The following is a 22,357-nucleotide window of genomic DNA, read 5'->3' on the forward strand; positions in this document are numbered from 1 at the left end:
TTAGTATATATATATTAAATATATAAAATAGCGGTAAATTTGAAACGATATATTGGTATTGATCGGTATCAAAATATATTGTTCTACTGGCCAAACCGATACAACCTCCGGTACGAAATTAACTCGCTTGGATACATATTTTAAATAAATAAATAAAAAAAGACCACAATAGTGGGCAATGGCTGCTTTTGTTTTATTATTTATCTAAAAAAAAAAATTTGAAAATATATGAATAAATAAATTGTTGTAAAATTTGAATAGTTTCTCATGGGTATTGTATAGGTATCAACAAAGTAGGATGCATATTTTAAATAAATAAAAAAGACAAAACTTTGTCTTCTAACTCTCACATTCACCAATGCTACATCACCACCATATGTATAGAGGTTATTACACGCCCTTGTTTAGTTTCTTATCAATATGAATTGTCACTTTTAATATAAATAATGCACATCTTCACTCCATATTATTGTACTAATCAATCTGAGATTCCAAAATCAGGTAAAAAAAAAAAAACCTATGGACTCACTACAAAAAAGTTGGTTTTTTCAAGGGTCCAAACCCTTGAAATATGTATGAAAAGCCCTCAAAAAAAATTATTTTGACGCTTTAGATGACCCTTGATAACCTTTAAAACAAATTCCCTCTGAAGAGAAATTTTTGAATGCCTTCGTAACCCTCAAAATAGAAATTTCAAAGCCTTACATGACCCTTGAAACAATTGCTTTTTCTTTATGCAGGGTTGGCCACCTTTGAAAAGTTTAAAAATAAATAAAAGTATAATAACTTTTTTTTTAAGGGTCTCCTAACCCTCAAAATAAGGTTTTTCTTTTTTTCTTTTTTTTCTTTTTTAAAAAAAAAACCCCACAACCATGCACAGAGACTTTAAAGAACCATATATATATATATATATATATATATATAAATTTGTATTACACCAAAACAAAAATATTAAAACAAAATTCTTTTTTTTTTTTTTAAATACCACAACCATGCAAATATACTTTAAAGAACTTCATATTACAAAGTCCACTACAGTTCCAAAATCCTAAAATGATAAACTTTATGAGCACATTGATTGACAACAAGAACATAATTATAATATGTAACTTTTTGAGCCTAATAACCCACTAACGCTATGTCTTGGTGTATAAAGTATGAAAAAAATTTCTGAGGAAAGAAGGGTAGAGTAGCAACTTTCTAAGAACATTGAGGTGCAATCTTTCTTGATTTCATCTTCATGTCTTGTCAAAATATCAATACCTGCATTCAACACTTCCACTGTTTGAAAACAGATATTTTACCAAGTCCATGATAATTCCAAAATCCTGACATTATAAACTTAATACTTCAAAAAAAACATATAACAAAAGACCACATATACAATCCACAACAGTTCCAAAATCCTAACAAATTTTGTACATATAAGTAATATAAAATTGATTATTGTCTGAAAATTTGTGGTTTTGATTGTTGGGAATAAGCTCTTCTTCTTGTTATTGATGACAATTTTTTTTTTATAAAGTGGTTTTTCCAAGATCATATGAGGGTTTTATGTATAAAATACATAGTAGTACAAATTACACCGAGTGAATTGTTTTTCTTTGATACCAACTCTGTTTAACACACATGACTATGTTGTAAAATAAAAGTTTTTTATACAAAACAGAGTTATAGTTGAAGATGAAGAACAGAACCGACTTTATTTTAATATATATAAATTCAAATGGGCCAAGCTCAACACTATAAGGGCCCACCAGTTTGACTTATCGCTTTGGTTTTAAAAAAATGGGAGAACCAAAAAAAAGAGGAAAAGAATTTGATAGGATATGAACAAATAAATTGTAGTAGAATTTGAATTGTAATCAAATTAAATTTTTTATCAATTTAAAAATTATAGGAGAAGAAGATAATTACACGTTGAAGAGAAATAATAAATATATAAGATATAAAACCTAAAAGAAAAAGAAAAAGAAAATAGTGGTAACGTGAAAAATTGTGGGAACTCCAGAGGTTTCGGTCTAACCCGTGCGATGCACGAGATTGTTTTAAATTAAATGTTAACATGTTCAAGTTTAAACATTTCTCTAATTTCAATTATTGAGAGCTAAAAAGTCCCCAATATAAGATCGTCCCTAAATCATCAAATTATTGTAGCAATATTACCATTTAAACAAAAAAATATATATATCAGCAATACAAAAAAAATTCACTCAACTAAATCAAAAACTTTCATCCAACCAAATCAAGACACTCCTCCATTTTCATACACAGCCAAGTCTACCTTAGGCTTGAACTCAAAATGATTTCATTTCTTTAAGTGCTACACAAAATTAAATTTGTTTGTCTCAATATTATTTTACAATATAAAATTATTATGATAGATAATTAAAATAATTAAAATAACCTATCAAAAAATAATTAAAATAAAATCTAATGTTCAGGAAATTTTTTGAAATAGAATTTTAAATTTCTTAAAACTTAGTTAATAAAGTTTCTATTTTAACTAAAAGTGAAGATAACCATAGGCCGAATTTTTATTTTATAGCATAGGATGTTATAGTTAGCTTCATATCATGTATAATACGTCAGTTCATTATGATAGTTCCAAATAATATCATAATACCTATCTATATGAGTTTTCTTTTTAATGATGACATAAAGGATGGAGTCTAATAGAAGTAATTTAAGATCCAACATATCCAATAATTTGTTTTTAAAAAAAAATTAATTTCGAATCTTTTAATTATAAATTTTTTTAATCATAAAATAGACTCTATCTAAACTCCAAAGAAAAACATTTGAAATGATCACATCATTGATACCAAATTATGATGGTTGCAAATAACAATATTATTATTCATGATTACGAGATGAACGATGAAACTGTGAATTAACAATTTAACAATTCAAATACCAAGTTTAAACTACAACAACACATATACAGAAGACTTCAAATGAAACTTTAAAATACGACCCTAGGTACCTGACCATTCACTTACAGTAAAAGTAAAAAAAGTTACAAAGAACAGATGTCAAGCACAAATTATTCTCAAATCAAGTCATCGACAGAAACCTTAAGCTAAGAAATCACTCTGCACATACCCATCTTTTGCAAGGCCATACACAACCTCCTTCACTCTTCAAATCATAAGGAACCAAATATCGAACTACATAAACTAATAAGGACAATAGTCTAATATCCACCATAACAATGTGCAACTTAAGGCTGCTCTACTTTCTCCACCACTTCTGAACCTTCTAAAACACCAAAAATACCCTACTTATTAAAATGAAGTTGTTTAATGAAATATCTTTTAAATTAAATCATTAAAATAATAAAAATTTATTGAAAAATATAATGACTTTGTGATAAAAAAATCAAACATTTAAAAAACTCAAACTTTTGCACTCACCAGAGGTCATCAAATCATTATGTTTCGACTTAGCGGGTAACACCTTCATCGAGCATTATCTTTGTGAAAAAGCTCAAATCATGAGTCCAAGGTTGAGGTCAATCTAATAATAGCCTAAAAAAACTGCTTTGTGAACTTGAAAACACCAAACAAAGAAACAAACTCAATCATTATCAAAACAATTAAACAACCAAAAAGAGGCAACAATTTCATTCAAATGAATAAACAACCTTTTAAAATCATAGCAAATGAAGAGGAATAGTTCTAAATCAAAACCTTAATTAAAAAAAAATCTAACCCAATCACCTAAATCAAATCCAACTGATCAAAATACCAAAAACTAAATCCTATTAAACCCCCAAATTTAAAATAAAATTTTACTTTTTAAGCCTCTATATGTTTTGATGAAGATTCAGTCTTTCAAAGATGGAAAACTCATAGCTTGGGTATAATTATCTTATGGGTAACATCTAATATAACAAAACAGTAACTAACTGAAATTGACACCCAAAAATCTATTATGTATCTAGAACCTTATTCAAAAGTTTTGAATTAAAAGAATACAATTTAAAAATATTAGTAAACCAAAGTGCCAAATTTGACCTAAAAACCACAATTTCACTCCCACTAACAAATAAAGATATCTAGTAAGGGGAAAATCCTAAAATTAAAGTAAAAAATCGCTAACTATTCTTTAAAGCCCATGTAGAATTTGATCTTCTACGATGTTTCCCAAGATTCAACTAAAAAGAATAGACAGGAAAAAGGATGCTTGGTCATGTTGCTATAATCTTTGGTTTTAATGCCTTTAAATCATGTTACTTGCTAGTATCACAGTTCACATTCTATACATAAATATACTCTATTAAGTAGGATGGAAAGCTAATGCAGTTGAATTTTATTCTTTATTTAACCAAAGTTAGAACAACATGATTTTTATTACTCATTTTATGATTCATATGGTTATAGAAACTAAAGCCACAAACTGAGAATCATGGCCAACCTATTTTAATAAAGAAATAAATATAGTGAATTAAAATAATTACCTGTTTAGGTTTGAAAATTTTCAATAACTTCACTAAAAAATCGTCAAATATCGAAGGAATCAGCTGTGCCCATAATGAAGCCATTCTTGAAAAGAAGCAACTCTTCTGCTAACGCCTTGTTGTGATCTTTATCCATGCCAAACTATCAGATATAAGTTTGAGAACATACAAAAATAAGCATATAAATGAAAGGGAAAAAAAAATTTACCACTAATTTTTTCAATAGAGGCTTACATAATTGCATTATCGACTCGCTCCTTCATCTATCTTAAAGTTTTCAGCAAGCCAATCAACTATTCTCTATTAAAAATTACAAAACGTAAGGGTGTAATTTAGTCAAACTATCTATAAATCAGAAAGCAAAAATTATTCAATTTTGCTTAATACCCAAATGAAATTATATAAGTTTGAGAACATACAAAAATAAGCATATAAATGAAAGGGAAAAAAAAATTTACCACTAAATTTTTCAATAGAGGCTTACATAATTGCATTATCGACTCGCTCCTTCATCTATCTTAAAGTTTTCAGCAAGCCAATCAACTCTTGTCTATTAAAAATTACAGAACGTAAGGGTGTAATTTAGTCAAACTATCTATAAATCAGAAAACAAAAATTATTCAATTTTGCTTAATACCCAAATGAAATTAGAGAGTCAGGTGTTACCTGGGACGTTGATCTTGAAGATGTGGGCATTAGGGGATTCGAGCCAGTCCATGAGGGCTATCGATCCTGACCATTATCTGAATATGTTGAGCCAGTCCAATCAATATCTTTGAAAACGTTGTAGCAGGAATGCCATAGCCCATAGAGGTTAGAGATTTAGAGTGAGAGAGGGAGTGCTTCTGCATTAGGTCTCTTTCTGCATTAGCATTAGCATTTTTTTTTTTTTTAAATGAAAGAGACTGCGTGCGTGAGGTTGAGGATTTTGGGGAAGGTTAGAGATTTAAAGAGAGAGGAGTTCTTCTGCATTAGGAGGGGAGTCGGGAGAGAAAAAGAATAGTCGGGTTGTTCTCTTAAAAAAAATTAAACTTAAATAAAAAAAGAAAAAGAAAATAATGATGATGTGGAAAATTGTGGGACCTTTAAAGGTTTCGGTTTTATATATATATATAGACTAGCATTTAACCAGCGCAACGTGCAGGGAACATTTTACACATTTAAAATACCATAAATTTGACATAACTATGCAATAAATACAACAGTTAATATGTTTATTAATGGCTTTGTTTTAATAATGCCAATCAATTCAAAAAACAAAAATGACAATTGTGGGATATAGAGTTAGGTTTGATAACATTGTCAAAAGTCCAAAATTCCCCATAGCAGAAAATAAAGTCTAAGAATTCATTAACCCAAAAAACATTTAGTGAGCTAAGCCATATTCTAGCCCTCATGGACTGTAAGTGCCAGCACTGTTTCACTTGGATGAATTGGGCCATCATCATTCGCCTGTAAAAACTATAGCACAATAGCACTTGGAAAAAAAAAAATGATGACAAATACATATCTTCTCACATGCATTATTTTTTTATTTTGTCCATCTTGAACATGCCAACTAAAAAGGTATACACAATAAGAACAAAATGGATTCTTTGGTGTGCTAAATGGATGATTGTTATCCACATTCAAATGTAACCTCTGAAATGATAAAAGCTAATACAACCTTTTGAACTCCGCATTTGAAAGTTTGTTTTCTTTAGTAGAAGTGCACTTCTATTCATAATACACTCAAAACTATTTTTGCTAATCTATAACAATCATGAAAACTAAGGAGAACGTATTCAATAATAATATTAGGTAAAATTCCAATGTATAAATACAAAGAAACAATATTTTAATATCTATTGGAAGAAACACTCTAAATTAAATCTATGAAAAGTTGAAAACCACAAAAGAACCTAAAACAAAATTGGAAAAGAAAAATAAATTCATATTTTTTCTCTGCCAAGTTACACTTTGCTCAATCTTTTGTAGTCTGAATTCTAAGAATGCATCTTATAATCCTAGCCACCAAATCTCCTCCATGGAAGTTTCAAATGTGTAATGGTCATAAGCACTATAGTGTTAAGAAATTTTTTACTAAACTAATGCCCAAAGTTGAAGCACATACATGCTGGAGGAATTGCATCTAAAATCTAATCTTTAACAAATTTAAACACATGAAGTAGTTTGGATATTTTCTATTTTCTTAACTTTTTACAATACAATTAAATTTTAGTAATGGCATATTATAAACCTTAATGAAACTAACAACACCTTAAATCTACCAGGTTTAAAATGGTCTCAAGGAATGTAAATGACACTAATAGAGTTACTGGTTAATAAGAGAAAGCATCGCTGATAGCTCAAACGAACTTTAATGTACTTATAAGTAGAATATAAGATCTTTTATATCTTATATACTTAGCAATGATTAGCAGAATCGCTTTCACACCTGCTAGAGAAGCCCTCAATTGGATGTGGATGCCCAAGATTGATGTGCTAATCTAAATAGAAAAAAAATACATAGAATGTTGTTAACAATTGAAATTGCCAATTAGTTATATGTAATAGAACTTTTTAAGAACACCGGTAACAAACACGCATAACAGAATGAAACACATATTCATTACAAAACAAACAAAATCAAAATTAAATTGCTGAAAACCGTAACAGGGTGGGAAGATGAAATTTGGGATTTGATGTACATTACATGGTTATATATAAAAAAGAAGGGAACCAAAATAGATTGAATTAGAAAGAGTGTGCACCCATATTAAACTCCGCACCATACGCTCACATTTGCTAACAAACATTTATCACCATCAAGACTTCTACCAACTTAAGCAAATATGAAGCACACAACTTTTCCCATATATTTTTATTTTAACCAAAAAAAAAACGCATAAAACTAACAAAGCATATCTGAAAGCAATCCAGTATGTATTCAATCTCTCAACAATCATCTCCTTTTGGCCAAAATAAAAATTTTTTTTCCTAAACTCTGAACAAATAGAAGTCATGAAAAATAAACATTTCCGCTATGCATAATAAAGCGATGCGTATATTTACCATTGCAAATAAACATTACCACTATTTGGATTGCATTTGATTCTACCTGGGTTTTACAATTTTTTTGCAATAATTTTTGAGGCTTTGGGAATGTCTTTTCTATTAATGTACTCCTATTTGGTATGTGCATTTCTTGTTTTCATTTCTCAAAAAATAGTTTTGTTACCTCTCACAGTTAGTCTCAAATGAGACTCAAAATGCATGGCGCCTAGTCACACCATACTCAACCACATCCATTATAGCAAAGTAGGCACATAAGGTATATAGAGTCAATCCTCTTAAGAGTATGGATAATACACAGTTGTGGTGCATGATTAGAATACAATCTGATCGCAACATATCATGAATAGAATACACATCCTGCTCACATAATCATGATGCCACATTTGAAGAGGCATTTTTTATTTTTCTTTTTTCATTTTTGTATGATACCTAAGATTGTACCATGTGTAATAAATTCGGAAAAAAAATGAATTCAACAAACTATTAAAAAGGTCATACCCATTGTTTGAAGTTAATACCTGATTCTTCAAAAGAATGATAGATTGAACAAATTGAAAAGCATACCCCAAAGAGATCCATGTTACTTCTTCTAAAAGACCAAGAAAAGGAAAAAAACCCAATAATCAATTGCTCTGTTTTGATCTTTAAAGTATCCAAAAGAGGCTGGAACTCACTTAAGGACTTTCGTTCCATTCATCTGAGTTTTAACCGGATACCATAAATAGATACCCACACATCAATTTAACCAAATATACCCAAAACAAAACAAAAAATAAAATAAAAATAACTCAGACACCTTAATCAGAAATATAACCCAAAAAGTCAAATTAAAAACAATCCAGCCAAATTATTAAAATCTGATCTAATTTAACCAAATACCCAAAAAAAAAAAAAAAAAATCTAACTCAGACACTTTAATTAGAAATATAACCCAAAAAGTCAAATAAAAAACAATCCAGCAAAATTATAAAAAACCTGATCTAATTTAATGTATAAACTGAAAAGCAAAGAGAAAAACTAACCGGTAGCAGTTCCGGAAGGACGGTAGACGTTGGGAGGAAGTAGGGCTTTATGTGAATTCTAATATTGAGAGATTGAGACAGACCGAATCTCTCTCTCTCTCTCTCTATTGTTCTCTTTCTCGGTTCTCCTTGTATTTCTGCAACGTATCTCTCTCTCAACCGTATTTTGGCAGAAAAACCTAAAACAAGTATCAAGTACCCAAACTAAAATCAATATTTTTAGTGATTTCTGTAATCTAAAAAAACAAAACAAAAGCAAATATCTAAAATTGAGAAAACAAACATTCTGATAGAGAATCCAAAAACCCATAACAAAAACGAATCGAATCTAAACTTTATACCCAAACCTACAAAATTGAGAAAAAGACGTACCGTTGTCGATGTCGGTTCCGGCGATCTGGTGGTCTAAATATGGAAAGGGAACGGACGGGGGTGTAATGGCCAGCCTTAGATATTTCTCTCTTCGCCGGTAAGAAGTCCCACGATCGCCTCTCTCTCGATTTCATCGCCTCTTTAATTTTAACCGGGTTTTTTTTTTTGGTTATTTGTAGTGAGAGGATTTTAAACCGTGCTTTTCCCCTGACCAATGTAATTTATAGCATTTTAACTTAAACGTAGCAGCCTTTTAAAGAGTTGTTTTTCTTAATGTGGTAATATATTTTTGAAAGCTTTTACTATTATATATATATATATATATATATATATATATAGTATTAGATTAGATTAAATTATATATATATATATATATATGTTTTTTTTTCTTAACGTGGTAGCATATCTTTAAAGGCTTTTACTATTATACATGGTATTAGATTAGATTAGATATATATATATATATATATATATATTAATAACTTTGAAAGGCTATTGGGTTGACTTGAAACTCTTCAAATTATTTAATTTTCTCAATTATATCAATAAAATATTTTGAACTTTTACAAATTGCAATAATGTCCATCAACACAATGCAATTGACCTTCGAAGAATGTAGAATTATATATGAGGTCTATTTACTTACATTTTATATATTTGTCATTTGAACACATATCAAGGTGTAGGGACGGTCCTAGAATTTGAACTTAGGGGGGGCCTAAGCAAAATGGTCAATCTTATACTAAGGTCATTTAGGTTTAGTTAAGAAGAAAAAGAATGATATATTTAGGTTGTCGCTCAATCTTATACTAAGGTCATTTAGGTTTAGTTAAGAAAAAAAAGAATGATATATTTAGGTTGTACCTTTTAAAGTTGTCGCTTTATATATATTATATTTAATTTGTTTATAAATTAGAACTCCACTTTTTTTTTAAGAGCTTTTAAAAAATGTAGATTCATATAATCTATTTTTAAGCCATAAATTCATATATCTAACTTAATAATATACTGCACAAGACACATTTTGATTTCTATCACAAATTATTAATATGAAAAACAAAATAGATAAAAGGTAGGAAAAAGAAAGATGTGGAGAAGTGAATCCCACGTGTGGTGTAGATGGACTCTTGGACAAAATCCAATAGTATAAACCACATGTGCATCTGACATTTTTGACCAAAAGCTTAAAAGTAGATATTGGGAAATTAAAAACCTCTTGAGATTTGAGAAAACAATTAGACAATGAGCTGGTGGAGAAATCGAAGGAGAAGGAAGAAAATAATAGAGGAGGATTTCAGCAAACTGGTGGAGAAGTCTAAGCCAAAGAAGAAGAAAAAAATAGAGGAGGATTTTTGTTGTTCAAACAGTAGACAACATCAACCATAACAATATGACAGTCCAGGCAAGAAAGAACTGAAGAAGCATAAGGATTTAGGTAAAAAACGACAATTGTTGGAGGAAGAATAAGAGTTGAGAGTGAAATTGAGGGAGAGAAATTTAAATGGGTAAAATGGGGAATTTGTGATTTCTGTTTTGTTATTTCAGATTTGTAGTATGATTATATTGTGTATGCTTTTTCATTTAGACTGAAATTTTGTTCTATTTGAAGGTTTTTCTTGATATGGGTTGTTGACTATTGTGATCTCTTTGGGCTGATTTGATGAAGTTTTGATGATGGGGGCCTAGATTTTGGAAAGAGGGGGGAGGGGGTGAAGTTGTATGTGAGTATCTAACTTGATGTATATACTCCTACTAATTTTTTTTTTTCTAAGGTCAGGGGGACTTGGGCCCCTTTAGGCCTCGAGTTCGTCCCTAATGTCATGTCCCTAACTTATGTAAGCCTTAATTTTATTGGACTCCAAAATAATTTTTGAACGAGAACTCTTTATAAATATTATATATATGAAAACAACTTTGAAAAATGTCAACAATCAATTTTGTCTTGAGATTGGTAAATTCATTGTTGAACATTTATACATTTTACTCATTATACATAAAACCTATCATGTCCATATATAACCTTTAAATGAGCAAACAAGTTGACATCTTCAAACATATCAAAAAAAAAAAAAAAAAAGTTGACGTCTTTAAAGTTACATGCATAATAAATAAATATATGCAAACCTCTCATGTTTAAAAACAATAGGAAAATTGTGACAAAACACCCTTTTAATTGACAACGATCACTCTAGAAAGTGTTTTTGATTGGATCCAATTTAGTATAGGTACCTATTACATTACAGTATGGTTTTAAAAACCGGATCGGACCAACCGGTTCAATCGGGAACTGGACTACAATTTGGTCCAGTTATCTTACATAACCAAAAATTACACAAAAAGCATAAAAAACTGGGAATTGTAGGTTCAATCGGAGAAACCGAAAACCAAGATGGTTTAACCGGTTTTAAAACGATTCAATTAGGATGTCAAAACACTGTCGTTTTTGGCAAGATTGAGCCGCCTTGCCTGTAAAATATACATCACAACCCTACCGACAAAGGACTATCAAATAAAAAATAAAACAAAACAATGAGAGAGACTGTTGAATACCCTTTTAGATCTACGTATCTTCACCCTTGAAGAAATGAATCCCCATTTGAGAGAGAAATGTTGAAATAAAAGGAAACTGGAAAGTGGTGGTAGACTAGTACGAAACATTCGAAAATTTGAAATTGGTATTAGAAGAAATTAAAATGCAAATGCTGAAAGTTTCAATGGGGTGCCACGTTTTAGTTTTCTATTGGTTATAGTCTTTTTGATTTTTTTTTTTTTTTTTTTTTTTTTTTTTTTTTCATTCATTCATTGTTTGTTTCCTTGTGGTGCCACGTTGTTGGCATGCAAGGCAGTAATTAAACACTAGCCTCATCACATGCGCTTCGTGCGTGCAATGAGTTTTTTTTTTTGTTAGTGGTCCTATTTTGTAAAAAAAAAAAAAATAGTGTTTTTTATTTTATATATATAATTTTTATTTTGAAAATTTAATTTATAATTGAATAAATCAATTTGAAAATTAATAGGAGAGTGGTCCTATTTTTTAGGCAATATTTTAGTAGGAGTTAATATTGCATTTTTACCGAATTATCCTTTTGTTTTATCTCTACTTAAACATAGGGTTGTAGGGGCATTTTTGAACTAAAAAATAAGGAATCCAAACAGGAGAAGCCCCTTAAATAATAGTGAATCCAAACAAGAGAAGTCACTTAAATAATAGTATAGATTTCATTCATTCATTGTGTGTGTTCCTTGTGGTGCCACGTTGTTGGCATGCAAGGCAGTAATTAAACACTAGCCTCATCACACGCACTTCGCGCGTGCAATGAGTTTTTTTTTTTTTTTGTTAGTGGTCCTATTTTGTATAAAAAAAAATAGTGTTTTTTTATTTTATATATATAATTTTTATTTTGAAAATTTCATTTATAAGTGAATAAATCAATTTGAAAATTAATAGGAGAGTGGTCCTATTTTTTAGGCAATATTTTAGTAGGAGTTAGTATTGCATTTTTACCGGATTGTCCTTTAGTTTTATCTCTACTTAAACATAGGGTTGTAGGGGCATTTTTGAACTAAAAAATAAGGAATCCAAACAGGAAAAGCCCCTTAAATAATAGTATAGATTAGTCATGACTAATGACTCATGAGTGATTATGACATTTTTTTTTTAATAAAAAAATAGTATCATCTCATTTCATTAATATATAAACATGAACATGGGCATAAATTTATAGTTATGAATTAAATAACTAAATAATTATATATTAACTAAATATTAATATATTATATACTAACCTCATCACACACACGAATATTTTATTTTTATTTTTTGGGCTTACATGTTTTACTCATGGTTGTTTTATTTTATTTTTTATTTTAAGAAGTTGTATTAGTATATGACTATTAATGTGAGAGAGAGAAATGTGGAGGTGGGAAAGAAATAGTTTAGTGATAAAAATAAAAAGTAAAAATAGAGGACTAAAAACGGCAGCAGAAATTTCTCAAAAAAAAAAGAAAAGAAAAAAGAACACGACAACAGATCATATATCTCATATATTACGACACATATTCATGTCAGCATGATACCACCGATGGTTTGCAGAAGCAATAGCAAATAAATTTTTTTTTTTTTTTTTTCAGTCAATGATTGTTATATCACACAATCACGATTATGAATAGATTAAGAATTGCGTACCTGTCTGCAAGGAATGTGCAAGGAATGTAGGTCTTATTGTAGCTGAATTCGAGGACAGCCTTGCCTCCAGAACAGAGTGATAGGAAATAGAGGAAGAAGGAGAGAAAGGAAATAGGAAGAAGATTGAGATAAGAAGAAGGTTAAATGCTTGAACAACTTGCTTGATATCCTCACTCATTATGGCCGTAGCCTTTATGCAATATACAAGATGTGCCACTCTGTTATTCCTAACTCACTCATCAGTGAGTCATCACCACTTCCCTAACTAACTAACCACCACAGCCTAACTAACACAGATACAATCACCTCACTTAACCAAACCATGGACCCTTTAAACCATAGTTAGTTAACTAACATAATAGGAACAGTAAAAACAATACAACAGTAATATCAATACAATGGTCTTGGTAAATCCTAACACTCTCCTAGCAACCCAAGTGTCTCTTTTTCTTTTAGAGTTTTGTAGAGTACCCCACATTCACACAATCTTTTTTGATGGCTAACCACTAATGTGATGTCTTACTTACAAAGACCTTTATAAGTCCTAGAGAGAGGATCTATGTGGGATCCTTAGGATCTTAATCTTTAGTTGTAGTATCAATTAATAACTTTGAAAGGCTATTACCACCGCACATCCTTGGTGTAATGGTCATTCTACAAGTATAAATGCTTGTGAGGTATGGGGGGAGGGGGTAAGGGCCGGGATTCAAGTCTCTAGGAGGGAGCTTCACATATATATACACTTAGATTAGGCTAGAGTAGAATTTCAATCTTGTATATATATATATATATATATATATATAAAACTTTGAAAGGCTATTGAGTTTACTTAAAAATCTTCAAATATTATTTAATTTTCTCAACCATATCAATAAAATATTTTGGACTTCCCCAAATTACAATAATGTCCATCAACATAATGCAATTGACCCCTGAAAATTGTAGAATTATATATGAGGTCCATTTACTTACGTTTTATATATTTGTCATTTCAACACATATCAATGTGATGTCCCTAGCTTATGTAAGCCTTAACTTTATTGGACTCCAAAATAATTTTTGAGCGAGAAGTCTTTATAAATATTATATATATATGAAAAAAAAAAAAAAAAAAAAAACTTAGAAAAATGTCAACAATCAATTTTGTCTTGAGTCCCACTCCAATATGAAATTAACTAAATAAAGTCTCTCTCTTAGAGATTGGTAAATTCATTGTTGAACATTTTACTCATTATACATAAAACCTATCATGTCCATGTATAACCTTTAAATGAGCAAACAAGTTGACATCTTCAAAGTTACATGCATAATGAATAACTAGCCTCATCACACGCACTTTGCATGTGCGATGAGGCTTTTTATGTTTTTATTTTGTAGTGTCATAATTTGTCATTCATTCTAATTTAAGGTTTACACGTTTTCTCATTCATTCCAATTTATAATTGGGTAAAGCAATTTTTATTTTTATTTTTTGACAAAGAGGATAAAACAATTTGAAAATCAACCGGAGAGTTGCCCTATTTTTTAGGCAATGTTTTAGTGGGAGTTACAGTTATATTTTAACCAGATTGTCCTTTAGTTTTATCTCTACTTAAACATAGGGGTGTAGGGATATTTTTTAACCAAAAAAATGAATATCCCAAACAAGGGAAGCCTCTTAAATAGTAGTGTAGAATATACGCAAACCACTCAAGTTTAAGAACAATAGGATAATTGTGACAAATCACCCTTTTAATTGACAATGATCACTTCAGAAAGTGTTCTTGATTAGATCCAATTTAGTATAGGTACCTGTTACATTATAGTATGGTTTTAAAAACCGAACTGGACTTGCCAGTTCAATCGGGAACCAGACTACAATCCGATCCAGTTATCTTACAAAATCGGAAATTACACAAAAACCATAAAAATTTGGAAACCGCGAGTTCAACCAAAATAACCGAAAATTGGGATCGTTTAATCAGTTTTAGAACGGTTCAGTTAGGATGTCAAAACACAGTCATTTTTGGCAAGATTGAAGCACCTTGCCTCTAAAATATACATCACAACCCCATTGAGAAAGGGCTATCAAATAAAAAAAAAAAACAAAACAATGAGAGCGAGAGAGGAAGAGAGATCGTCAAATACCCTTTTTGATCTACATCCACCTTCACCTTTGAAGAAATGAATCCCTAACTGAGAGAGAAATTCTGAAATAAAGGGAAACTGGAAAGTGGACGTATACTAGTATGAAACATTCGAAAGTTTGAAATTGGTATCTAAAGAAACTAAAATGAAAATGCCGAAATAGAGGGATAGCATAGAAAAAAGTGGGGGTAGGTTGAGATATTTGATGGGATGCCACCAGGGACAGAGCCAGGACTTGAAGTTAGGGGGGCAACCTTGCTGTTGGTTGTGTGTGGCAACTTTAGCCTCTGGCTTTGTTGCTTAATTGCTAATGGTTATTTATTTATTTATTTGTGTTTTTTATGTTTGCATCTAGGTATGGACAAAATTATTTTGTTAAATTTTTTTTGAAGGGCTAGGTTGTTTGTTTTAGGTAAAATTGCTTTATTGGGCTTAATTGTTTTTAGCTTTACTATTGGTAATTTTTGTTGTTGGGTAATTTTTTTGGGCTTGTTTATTTTATTTTAGATTTTAGATCTGTTAGGTTCTTAAGACTTAGGAACTAATGTATTTAGAATTCTAATGTGTATTGTTAGCAAACTATGATCAAAACAAGTTGTTTAGTCTTTTTTAGACTTGCTTAAAGTTGTGTCTTTTATGTAAAGTTGGATTCAAGCTAATGCAGATTTAATAGTGCATTTCGGCCTGGTTCGGTCGATCGAAGCTTAGGCTCGATCAATCGAAATTCAAGCAGAATTAGTTTTTCTGCAGAATTCCAACTCAGCCTTAGTTCATTAAAACGTTTAGGGTTTTTTGTTTTTTCCCTAGGTATATAAGGCAAACCCTAGCCACGTTTTACATGTTGCTCATATTGCTGTTTGTGTAAATCTCTTGTGAGATCTGTGAGTAGCTTTCCTTTACACAAGCTTAGGATTATCAAGAGGAGATTCGTTCAAGAACTTAATGATCATTCAATTGCTATCATAGAAGCTTAAAGAAACACAAGCGGGTGTGCTTGTACTTGCTGGAGAATCCAAGAAAGAAGGAGTCTGTGGTCTCAGAGCTTGCATGTGGTCATGTCAGTAAGTTTCTACTGGTGGGTAGCAATAGGATGTTAGCGGTCTAAGTCCTATTGTAAAACTTCGATTCTTTCATAGTGGATTCAGGTTTACCTTGAGGACAGTTAGGTTAAATCCTCCCCAGGTTTTTACCAGTTTGGTTTCCTTGGTCATCATATCATTGTATTATTTATCTTTCCACTGCTTCGCATGATATGATTGTTTGATTCTGATAACCTAGATTTGGAATTTGGACTAAGTAAATAACTTGGCTAATTAACTAGGTTAATCCAATTGTGTTTTAAGGGGTCTAAAAACTCACAAGATCTAACTTTAAAATTAGGTAAATGCTAAAGATGCTAAATTTGCAAACATTTTTACAAATTACTAATATGGCGAGTGGTTATTAGTAAGTAAAAATATGATGTAAGTGATGAGGCTATATGCAAACCAATAAGAATTTACTATCTCAATAGTTTGTAAAAATGTTGTAGAAAAGTTTGTGGCTATAGTAGCACTTTTAAAAGAATCAACGATATCATTAAGGGGGGTAAAGTGTAGTTTTATAGAACAAAATTTCTAAAATTGGTACCTATGTATACATTAATATTTTTATAAAAAAATTAATAATAAATAAGAGGGGGCCATTGGCCTCCTTGTCTAAGTGTTAGGAACCCGGTGGTTCCTAAAAGGGATGGATAGGAATTATAGGAGAATCGTTGGGAATTGTAGGGAAATTGACTTAACTCGAGGTAGTCACCCTCCATAGAGAAATATTGAGAGAGAGAGAGAGAGAGAGAGAGGAAATGTACTAAGCAATGAGTTGGTTTATTCTTCAATTGATATCTATTGTCGAATTACAATCATCTATTTATAAGAGACTAGCTCTAATATCATTGGCCCACATGGCTCAAGATAATTGGCTAGTCAATTCAACATGTGCTCTATGAATTAAACCATGTGTTAAATGAGCTATATGTGCTCAAATCCTAACTAACTCATCCTAATCTCAACCAACTAGCTAACTACCTAACTAAAGGAATTACAACAATTATTTCATTTTCCTAACATTTCCCTCCCCTTGAAAACACATTGCCTGCAAGGTGTTGTTGTGAAATGACACCTTCATTAGGGGAAACCGGCCACTAACCCAATATGCCAAAGCATCTTGATCGTTGATTACACGAATAGCTCCAAAGCAATTAATCACAACCCTTGACATAAGAGCATAACACAAAGCAGTCGTATTGAACTTAACCTTCAGCAATATAAAACTCAATTTCTTATAAAAATTGTGATCATCTCAGCTATGGAATCCATCATTTATCTCAAAACTATTACCAAGAAAAGAAGCATCTAGTTCCTTGGCTTTGTGACAGCCACTAAGCAACGAGATTTGGCCCCCAACGTGAGTGTGTGGTAAGTCTACGTCTTCATTCTTGATTGCATGAACAGACCCATTTGGTGAAACATGAGTTTGGCTAACGCCAATGAGCATTAGATTACTCACAAGAACATGTGGTTCTTAAATAGTAGCCTTCAATGGATTGCCACAAGCAGTAGATCCAAATTTGACTTATAGTGCTTGAATAAAGGCATCCCAACTCACAAATAACCTAGTATCTTCAGCATCTTCGAGCCACACTAATGCTTCCCCATCCATGTGAAAATAGGCCATTGGAAGCTTTTCATAATCTGGGGTCTTGTAATAGTTGAAGTATTGGTTTGCTTTATAAACCCAAGCAGCAGGTTCTTCACCCTTGAACCTAGGAAAATCAACCTTGATTGATTTTGGAAAAGTTATGGCTAGAGCATTGCTTGATATATAATTCTCATTGGACCAAGGTGTTTGGGGTTATTGTCTTCTTGTTTCTACATCAGATAATTTCTTAAAAATGATGCTAAGTTTTTCTGAACTTCTTGAAAGTTGGAAATAGCTTCATCTAGAAGTATTGTAGATTTAGTTTCAACCACGACTTCAGGATGAATGGCTCTGATACCACTTGTTAGGAACTCAGTGGTTCCTAATGGGGATGGATATGAAATATAGGAGAATTGATGGAAATTGTAGGGAAATTGACTTAACTCGAGGTAGTCACCCTTCATAGAGAAATATTGAGAGAGAGAGAGAGAGAGAGAGGAAATGCACTAAGAAATGAGTTGGTTTATTCTTCAATTGATATCTATTGTTGAATTACAATCATGTATTTATTGGATACTAGCTCTAATGTCATTGGCCCACATGATTCAAGATAATTGACTAGTCAATTCAACATGTGCTCTATGAATTGAGCCATGTGTTAAATGAGTTACATGTGCTCAAATCCTAAGGCCTTGTTTGGATGTAAGAGACCCCCTTACTCATCACTAATCACTCAAAACCCATTAGTCATCACTCATCACTCATCACTCATAACTAATCACTTATCACTTAAAATTCCCCAACTTCCTTCATTGGCATGTTTGGCACTTGTTTCTTCCTTCTAATAACTCAAAAACTTTACCTTTTTGTGTGACCCATTGACTGAGCACCATGTCTGCTCACAGTTAGCCTACCCGCGTATGCTTTCACCCTAAACCCAATTTCACCTCATTTATTCCTTTTAGCCTATATCTTCTTCCAAAACCCACACCAAACCCAGCCTTCCTCCATCATCCTGAGCACCATGTTTGCTCACAATTAGCCTACCCACGTATACTTTCACCCTAAACACAATTTCACCTCATTTATTCCTTTCAGCCCATATCTTCCTCCAAAACCCACACCGAACCCAGCCTTCCTCCATCGTCCTTGCCTGCGGCGCTGATCTCCACCTTCACCTACCAGGCGTACCTCGTGCCCATTGTGACCCAACTTGTAAGATCTCCTTCAACGTGCAGCAACGACGCCGATCAAAACTGCGAGAAAGGAGCACCAACTTCGTGCTGATCTCATTCATACCTTTATCACATTTTAAAGGTATGAATGTTTCTTCTTCTTTTTTAAAAAATTAGGCAAAAAAACCTAATACTCCACTGGCTAAGTTAACTAGAACCTTTGTCCAATTATTTAATTTTCCAAACATCCTCTTATATGGAATAAAATGGATTCCTTATTTTTGAGAGAGAGAGAGAGAGAGAAGCAGTGAAGAGCGCACAATACAGCCCACTTATCAAACTTGACTTGAAATCCACAAACTTTAGTTTCAACCCAAATTTTTTGATGTTTGAAACATCTGATATGGCTGAGTTAATGGTGTATGATGTGCTGTGATAGGCCAAGAATGTATTGACCCCTTGTGATGAATTAACAAATTAATTAGCCAAGTTAATTAATTAATTCAATTAACATGCAAAACGCATGGTAGCACAAACAAATCACCAACTAAGTAAGTATGCAACAGAAAATAAAGTTGACACGGTGATTTGTTTATGAATGGGGAAAACCAACACGGCAAAAACCATACTGGGTGATTTTAAGGTTACCACTCCCAAGAATTCACTATTATCACAACAAGCGGTTACAAGTAAAGAAATCTCAGTACCTTATACCAACCTATAGTTGAACCCTTATCCTAATACCCAATTGGACTTGTTCTGTAGTGACAATCTCTAATTTCCAATGCACGGCTTCCAATATGTGACTAACCAATTTGATGTGCGGATCCCAGTACGTGGCTTACTCACCAACTTGAGACAGATGTTGACTGCAAAGTTTTTCAATTCATCACACGATGAAGATCAAAAAGCTCATAGGTCACAAAACCCTACGGTGTACAAATACAGCAACTTCTTCAAGAAAAAGATGAATTAGGGCAAATTTTGTCTCCGGTCACAATTTGCATGAACACAACTTTGTTTCACACTTATGCAATCTTTGACGGCCCTTAAAATAATCCTTATATATGTTTAGGGTTGTGAGAGAAGAAAGCCTAAACATGTACACACGGATTGAATGAAAATCAGAACTGAAAATCTGTTTTTCATAAACCTCGATAAATAAGCTATCGAGCTAGCTATTGAACATCAGGCTTCAGCAGCTTTTAAACCTTGATAGATACTAGCTATCGAGTTTTAAAATCCAGCACTTCTTCATTTGTTTCTTGGACAGACTTACATGGCTTTAACACTTAATCTTGAAACCTTATTCCTTAAAGTCTTAAACACATTCTAGATCTACCCAATTACAAGTAAAGTGCGTTTTGTTAAAGGATTAGCCAGTTACATAAAATATTGACATATGTTCCTAACATGATTCACATATGTCCTAACAATCTCCCCCTTTGGTAATCCATGACAAAACCATAACAAACAAATGAACATATAAGAGAAGTCATAAATCACTCAACTTATACTCATTTATTGAATACAATAAAATCAATCCTAACACAAACTCTTGAAAAATTTTGCAAGAAGAAATTTCATGACAAGAAGACTTTGACTACCTGTATTTCTGAAACATTTTAAACAAAACTCATCACGGCATCTTAGTGTGAAACAGAAATAATAGATTGAATACAGTAAATAAGAAACATGTGTATAAAGAGAGAAAAGAAACAACACATGGAGAGATAGGTGAAATGTGATAACAACATCATCAAATATATATCAGAGATAAGTACAATGTTTGCTATCACCAAAGTAGTCAAAAGATCGATGTACAAAAGATAATGTATCTAAAATAGAAAGAAAAGAAAAGATACAAAAAAAATTCCACACTACATCCCTCATATACACTCCCTCTATCACAAAAATCTCCTATACTAACCCTCCCCCTATGAGTGTGATTACTCTCATCTCAAAACTACTCCCCCTTTTTGTCACAAGTGACAAAGGGCAAGTACATTAAGTAGAAATCACATCATCACTGGGCGAGCTAGCACCATCATCCTCATCAGCATCGTCACAGCTGGAGCCATTGTCGTTCTCATCCTCAAATGTCAGTGGAGATGGAGAAGAAGCAACAGTGAAACCACCCATAATAGCCTGTCGTCGTGCGATACGACCAACACGGGTGTTCACCTGACACAACTCATCATTGAGTGTATCAAGGTGAGCATCCATGCGTACAAGCTGTGCCATGATGGCCTTAAGTGTCAGTCCACCTGCAAAAGATGAAGGAACAGAGGTGGACGGAGTAGTGGAAGCAGAAGGAGTCGCCGTCTCTGTCTGAGGCCACCTCGATCTAAGCTATGCCTCGCTCCGTCGAACGGTAGTTACATCTATGACATTCATAACCAGAAAATGAGGAGACTCATGAAGAGAGATAGAAAAGTGGCGAAGAAGCCGCGTGATAACCAAAGGAAAAATGAGCTTATCACGGGTCGTCGTATCCCTATAGAAATCTATAAAGGATAGAATGAAGTGAGAAGGGAAGTCGATAGAGATATCCTTTAAGAGAGAAAGCAAAAATCAAGCACGAGGCTCTGTAATAGTGTTATAATGAGACAAAGGATGAAGAATGAATGTCATCACCATATTAAGGAATCTCGGACCTTTTGCAAAGGCCGAGCAAGGGGTATTTTGACGTTCACCCTAAGATGAAAGTGTCTCACAAAATAGAGACAAGAGTTTAGACACCATCCTCAAACAATCACAGCCAGGGTAGTCAGGATGCGCTACCCTAGGAACGTGTAGTACCTCAGAGACAATCTCCAGAGTAACTACGATGCGCGTACCTCGAACACGAGAGAAGAAATGAGGTACAAAAGTATCAAATCCGTGCATATTGGAGTAAAACTCTTGTACAATCATGGAGGGACAAGTGACCGAGACACTACACAATGACTCCCAACCCCTACTGTAAATGACAGTGGGTAGGTTAGTATCGAAAAAATTCGATAAGATGACTTGGCATTCCGAATGAATGCCTCGCCTAGAGAAGTTCTCCGAAAATTCCTTTCAGGCTTTATCATCATGGAATTGTACATAAGAAGGTGTAGGGTCATCAGAAGAAGAAATGGATACCCCAGAACGAAGAGGGTTTTGGGACAGAGTGGATTTGTGTTTAGGTGCCATAGTGCAGACTAACGCAAGAAAGAAAGAGAGGGAGAGAGAGAGAGACAATCAGAAAAGCACCAACAAGACACTATATATAAGAATATAAAAACTTGAA

The 22,357-nt window shown here is 32.4% G+C and overlaps 1 long non-coding RNA gene across 17 annotated transcripts; it reads right to left on the minus strand.

The window, feature by feature from the left end:
- Positions 1-987: 987 nt before the first annotated feature.
- LOC115960213 lies at positions 988-9,116 on the minus strand. Of its 17 annotated transcripts, XR_004085107.1 has the most exons (10): positions 8,914-9,115; positions 8,542-8,720; positions 6,900-6,951; positions 5,129-5,914; positions 4,921-5,012; positions 4,697-4,762; positions 4,463-4,604; positions 3,417-3,551; positions 3,106-3,261; positions 988-1,263 (listed from the first exon to the last, which is right to left on the minus strand). It is a non-coding gene; the product is annotated as an uncharacterized LOC115960213 (long non-coding RNA). The 17 variants fall into 17 exon arrangements; XR_004085119.1 differs by lacking the exon at positions 3,106-3,261 and having other exon boundaries at positions 3,417-3,475; XR_004085106.1 differs by lacking the exon at positions 3,106-3,261.
- Positions 9,117-22,357: the final 13,241 nt, after the last annotated feature.

Source organism: Quercus lobata, chromosome 9 (genome assembly GCF_001633185.2).
Source record: "Quercus lobata isolate SW786 chromosome 9, ValleyOak3.0 Primary Assembly, whole genome shotgun sequence".
Classification (NCBI taxonomy): Eukaryota; Viridiplantae; Streptophyta; class Magnoliopsida; order Fagales; family Fagaceae; genus Quercus; species Quercus lobata.